The sequence below is a fragment of the Podarcis muralis genome, chromosome 16 (genome assembly GCF_964188315.1).
Source record: "Podarcis muralis chromosome 16, rPodMur119.hap1.1, whole genome shotgun sequence".
NCBI lineage: Eukaryota > Metazoa > Chordata > Lepidosauria > Squamata > Lacertidae > Podarcis > Podarcis muralis.
The window spans coordinates 16,122,928-16,129,624 of record NC_135670.1 but is presented as its reverse complement, the minus strand read 5'-3'; positions in this window follow the sequence as shown (position 1 = coordinate 16,129,624).

Sequence of the window (6,697 nt, the reverse complement as noted above, 5' to 3'; positions counted from 1 at the left end):
GGAAGCTCAGAAAAGCTTGGAACCTGCCACTCTAAAACAGGATTGTGCAAAACTACTTAACCCCTGCAGTCTTCCCTCTTTCACTATAAGAAAATCCCCACCACCAGAGGCTACAACTTCTCCAGAAGATTGAGGTGGCCTGGCACAATTGAGGGGCTCAAAAAAATACATGGAGTGGGGGAGGGCTGGAACTGCCTCAGCCCCTGGGGGTTGGTGCCTATGCCCACCAAGAACACCTAATCCAGAGACAGTTTTTCTTGGGGTGAGCCAGCAGCCACACTGTTTGAGTGCCAAGGAGCTAGCTGACAATGAGGTACAAATGGCCCAGGCATCCATCTATCTGTCCAGTAACTTATTCCAGTAGCTATATTGCAACTCTATTCAGCGTGAAACAGACCTGCAGCAGGCTGGGTTTGGGCGCAATGTTATCCCCTGCATTGCATACTTCCATCACTTAGTAGCCTGTACTCTTTTATCTACAGCTTTACATTAAGTGTGGAAATGTCAGGGACCTGATATCCCAGAGCTTTCCAAACTCTGCCAGCTGTGTGCCAGTTGTGGTGTGTAACTGTGTCCCCGTACATTTTGTCATTGCAGTTTATGTATGCGTCTGTATCTCTTACAAGGGGTTAGTTTAACCTCCAGTTTGCTATTAAAACCGAATTGCTGTGCCGCGAAATTGATGCATGTCTAAAAAGTGTGTCGCCAACATGAGAAATTTGGAGAGCTCTGCTATAGCCCCATGTGCACATTCAATGAACAACATTGCTGTGGCAAAAAGGGGGGAAAGTCCTCTGCAGACATAAATGTGTTTGCATATTGTGCAACACGGAAACAGTGCCAGGATAATGAGGAAAATGAAATCCAAACAAAATAAAACCTTTGGTTAGGCTAGGTTAGGAGAAAAAGTATTTGCATATTGGATCACTAAAATATATATTACAGTGCTTTTCGGGGGGGGGGGACCCAAGTCAAATACTCATTTATTTATTTAAAGATAGAATTCCTGATCAGATCCTGGTTCTAAGAAAGAAGAGCTCATAAATCAAGGTAATAAAGGGTGCAAAAAACCCACAAAAAATACAACCCCTTTCTGGGTATGTTGATTGGTGGTTGTGTAAAAAGCACAAAGTGACAGGTTCACAAAAGCCAGCCTTGACTAGATTTTAATGAATAGGTTGTTCTGAGTGTCATGTGGTTTGATGGATTATGCAAAGAGCATCTGGTACATTTAAAATGTCACATGTGCAGGCAACTTCCCTTGCATGGGAGTCCTGAACTAATCATGAAGACTGCAGCCAAACTAAGCAGATGGATGTTTGCAGAGAGCCCTCTGCTGCGCTTTGAAGGCCCGACAACCAGCTGATGGGGCTTTCAAGTGCCTCGCAGGCCCTGCCCATCCATGGTACCTGCAACCCCTTTTGGACTCAGCTTCAATGTCACTTGCCCCAGAGCTGTTGTAAGCCAGTTAGGTGTAGTGGGTGGCACTGTGATCTAAACCACTGAGCCTCTTGGGCTTGCTGATCAGAAGGTTGGTGGTTCGAATCCGCACAACGGGGTGAGCTCCTGTTGCTCCGTCCCAGCTCCTGCTTACCTAGCAGTTCAAAAGCACACCAGTGCAAGTAGATAAATAGGTACTGCTGCGGAGGGAAGGTAAATGGGGTTTCCGTGCGCTCTGGTTTCCGTCACAGCATTCTGTTGCACCAGAAGCGGTTTAGTCATGCTGGTCACACGACCTAGAAAGCTGTTTGTGGATAAACGCCGGCTCCCTCGGACTGAAAGCGAGATGAGCGCTGCAACTCCATCGTCACCTTTGACTGGATTTAACTGTCCAGGCGTCCTTTTCCTTTTTTACCTTTAGTGCTTAAGAGTCAAGGGTTCAAATGCCCACTTGACCATGAAGCTCAGTTGCTGCCTCTCAGCCTAACCCACCTCACAGGGTTGTTGCGGGGATTAAATCAGTATGGGGAGGAGAAGCATGTATGTCACCTTGAGCTCCTTGGTGAAAAGGGTGGGAAATGCCTATATACATTTGTATCTCCATGGGGTCCCTGTTAGGATATTTCCGTTCCACCTTAAAAAGGAGACAGGCTGTGGCTTGCTTTATTTTGAAAGCAGTGTGACCTTTGCTTGGGGTGGGGGGTGGGCAGATCAGGCCCCTGAACGGGGTGGTTAGCCAGCCCCATGTCAAGCCCAATAGCATTCAAAACTCTGGAACTGGAACCAACAAGCTCCAGAGCTAGACAGAACCCCTTTTATGTACAAGTGTTCGTGGATAATAGATCATAGATGGAAGAGTTCAGTGTTAGAAACTGAGATATGAAAGCTAGGAGCTAAATGGCACCTTAAGCCTAGGTTATGGGCACAACCACAGAATAGGTGCGCTTTTTTTATAACAAGAATGCAAAGATGAAAATGAACGAACTGCGGCTAAAATGTTATCTTCGTTTTTCACATGGTCTAGTCATTCCCCTGCCCACCCCCCTAGTATTCTTAAGAGGGTCTCTTCTCCAGTCTTCAGAAAGTAGTTGGAAGAGGGGAGGCAGAAAAAGGTCCTCCTTTCCTTCTATTCTGCAGTTTTAATCTGAAATCTTAGGCTCAGTACTGCACCCAGAGCCCAGAAACTTCTCGCGCCAATGAAATCCCCTGATGCAAAATGCGCCTAGTACAATGGGAGTTTTGAACATTGGAAGAGTTTAAATAGTCCCCACCTGTGACAGCTCAGACCTCTTGGTGCCCTTCAACACCTCAGTTTTTCAATCATGGTGTTAAAAGAAGTCCAAGAGCTCTGTGTCTGAGAATACAAGGTATAGTTGTATTTGAAAAAACCTCCTCGGTTTTCCGAGAACTAGATTGATTCCGGCAGATTTTCAGGGACACTATTAAAGCCTCGCCCCCCCCCCCCATTTTTTGCTGCACACACAGGTGTCACTGCTTGGAAATTGAGGTGCACGCAGCATTGGTGGGAGAAGTAGGATCTGCAATGTTGGCATCAAACTGCCAGCTGACACTCCCCCCCCCCCCCGCTATTTTAATTTGTATTTACCCTTTCTAGGGGAAAGCCAGTCTGTTAAAAAACCAAACCAGCTGTCATCTATTTGTAATATCTGATTTACTTGTTTGTAGTATTATGCTCCATCTTGGAAGCACCTAAATATCTTAATCACAGAACAGAACAGCAGACAAGCAGGGTATTGTTGGTTTCAGAGTTTATCGTTCTGTCATTCCAGTTTTGAATTAAAGCTGTTTTATTTCAAATACAGGTATTATTATTATTATTATTATTTAAAAAAACAAAACAGAAAACCAAGAGACATTAACATTCAGTTAAGGTAGCAAAACATTTTATACAGCTTTTCCATAAAAAGTGGTTTCTCTCGGACAGGGAATAAATATGTAATTTTGGCATCTCTCGTTTCTGCGGAATTCAGGATTTTCCTAGCAGCAAGCACAGATTTGTTAAGGTTACGTGAACAAGGAGAGGTCAATAAAATATTTCAAAACACATTCAAATCACAGTAAAAGGCACATGTCAGCGAAGACTAAGGTTTCGGGACATCCGCTATCCTCAAAGGAAACATTTTTTAAAAAATTGCTCTTTCTCCCCACCTCTCCTCTTTCATGACTGGCAGAATTTCTGTCTGCTGCATCTAAGGCACAGGAACTTTGCCAGGAATAAGGGTGGCAACCCTCAGGCACTTTTCCCTTGCACAGCAGGCTGAAATCCAACAGGTGATGCACCTGGTGGATTTCTGTCCATTGCATGCATCTAAAGGCACAGGAATGGCAGCCCTCAGGTACAGTCCTAGGAGCAGAAAAGAACACCCAGAAGAGCAATCTGAAGCCTCTTCAAGAACAAATAATAACAATTAAGCTTTCCCTCCCTACTTGCACTCTGCCCAGTACAACAGACCACCCCCTCCAAAGCAAACATATATGTGTTTTTAATGTTAATACAAAAAGAAGGTGGGGGACATTTAAATGTTAACCCACCAAAGCAGCAATGTCTATGAAAAGCTTTGTGAAAAACAGAAAGCAAGAACAATGACTAATGTTGTAAACATAAACAGAACTGTTCTTTTTTTAAAAGGGTGAGTGTGGCGGCCCAAAAGTAGAGCCCTTTTAGTCCAGTTGTTCCTGGGCCTCCCCCTCCTACTGAGACATTAACAGCACAAAGCTCTGCATGTTTACTCAGAAGTAAGGCCCACTGACCTCAGCTCCCTAGTAAACAGTGTAGGCACAATCAGGCACCAGCAAAGCACTCACACACACACACAACAACCAGAAGAATTGTAGAGTTAGAAGGGACCCCAAGAGTTATCTAGTCCTCCCCCATGCCATTTTTATTTTGAATTACGTAGTGGCAGCACCTTTTCAGTGCTCAGGGCCTCTAAAGGTCTTAATCTGGTGCTCCTCGTAAGGGCTGGAGACTGTTTTGATCATTCCTTAATGCAGGGCTTCAGCTTGCAATATTCAAGCAAGTAGTAACTGGACATCTCTGGGAAGCAGGGGCGGAGGAAGGGGGTGAGGTGGGGGCGGTATGCTGGGCGGCATTCACCACGGAGCCGGCAGCACGCACAAGCAACGCATCTCTCCTTTGAGTGATGTGGTTGCTTGGGTGCTGCCCCAAATGGTCCGCCCGCTGCCTCCCCCCCAGCTGTAGGGCAGCTGAGTGGGAAGAGGCAGACAGACTCTGAAGGCCCCACGGAGCGTCCTGCCCCGGCTCACCCCAGGTGCCCGATTGGCTTGCTCTGCCGCTGCTGGGAAAGAGAGGTGGCCAAGAGTAATCTGTTACTGGCCTTTTTTGTTTGCCATTGAACTTACAAGGGTTCAATGAACTTTCTTTCCGAGGTCCTAAAACCCAGAGGAGCGGGGTTGCGCTCTTATCTCTGTCTGATTTGGGTACTTTGTTTTACAGAACAAAAGAGAAGGCCTCACTTATCACAATTAAGGAGTTGCTCTCTGCTTATCACTCAAGGAGGCACAGAGAGTTCTAGAAAGAGATCTCTTCCTCTGCCTGGCTTCTCTCCCAACCACAGAACTGCTCCACACCATTAGCAGTGGCATTGCTGTTAAGGCAACATAAGAGCATAACAAGAGCTTGCTGGATCAGGCCCATCTAGCCAGAGAATCATAGAATTGTAGAGTCGGAAGGGACCCCAAGGGTCATCTAGTCCAGGCTCCTTCAGTGCAGCAGCACCGCCACAGTTTGTGGCAGTAAATTCCAGGAGTTAGGGGTGTGTTGAGTGCGGAGGTATTTATTTTTGATGGCAAGGAATCTTGCCCCCCTCCCCTTAAATGAAAAACGTAAGAGCATAACATAAGAAAATAAGAGCCTGTTGGAAGAGGCCAAAGAGACATCTTGTCCAGCATCCTGTTCTCACAGTGGCCAACCAGATGCTTGTGGGGAAATTGGCAAACAGGACCTGAACACAAAAGCAACTCTCTCTATTCCTGTGGCTTACACCCCTGCCTGCTGCCATCCACAAAAACTGTGCTTGTTGAGTTTGCATGCTACTTACCGTATTTTTCGCTCTATAAGACGCACTTTTTCCTTCCTAAAAAGTAAGGGGAAATGTGTGTGCGTCTTATGGAGCGAATGCAGGCTGCGCAGCTATCCCAGAAGCCAGAACAGCAAGAGGGATCGCAGCAAAAGCGGCAATCCCTCTTGCTGTTCTGGCTTCTGGAATTCAGAATATATTTTTTTCTTGTTTTCCTCCTCTAAAAACTAGGTGCGTCTTATGGTCTGGTGCATCTTATGGAGCGAAAAATAAGGTAATTGTTAGTTAGCAGCAAAGTGGATAATGGAAGGCTTTGGACAATTTCTACCACTACCAGCCCAAAGCCACAAATGCTGATTCTGATCAATCTAGAAAATCCAGTTCACGGTCACTCAAGTTCAGCCTGCAAATGTCCATCGCCCAGGTTGGTTGAACTGGGCGTAATGCAAGGAACAAGCTAAGTGAAGACAGGGCCCCACTTTCCATATTGGATACCACAACTATATGCTCCAACACCAGATCCTTCGTAAAAACACCTCCAGGAAACCGTATTAAAACTCCATCTCCATCATCAGGACCCTCATGCCTCTCAGCCAACCCGGCTCTGATAATTAACAGTCAAACAATTAGCACCATCAGCTAATGAGCCACCGGCCTTCTCCAGGCTCCACCCTCTTCAAGAACACACTAAAAACAGCCTCAAACGCTCAAAAGTATATCGCCCACTACATCCTTTGGACTTTCATTTTTCTGGGAACATCTGGACAGAATTTCCTATTAGGTCTGGGAATGTCCAGACACAATGTCCCACCAGGGTTGTGTTCCTTATAAGCTTGCTAGGACAGCTAAGGATCTGCAATTCTACATCCTCAGATTTGCAAGTCTGGGGTTTCCTTGGTTTGGATCTCATTCCTCGTACAAAATATGGGACATCTTGGGGTTTCTGTAGTGAAAGGAATGAGTTTGTAGAGACTACTTTCCTCTAGTCGTGATCCTAGACCAGCCACAAGCTAAGCATTGTGGCCTTCAGATTCTGCTGGTCTTGGCAACATCTCCATCTTTCATCCCTACTGATGGGCAGCCTGGAAAGACAGGAACGGAAGTGGCTCTTGGCCTCATCCAGCTACCCATCTTGCCTCGTGAATCAGATCCATGTCAACGCCACTCAGCCAAATATTTCCTCAACTTGCGCTTGA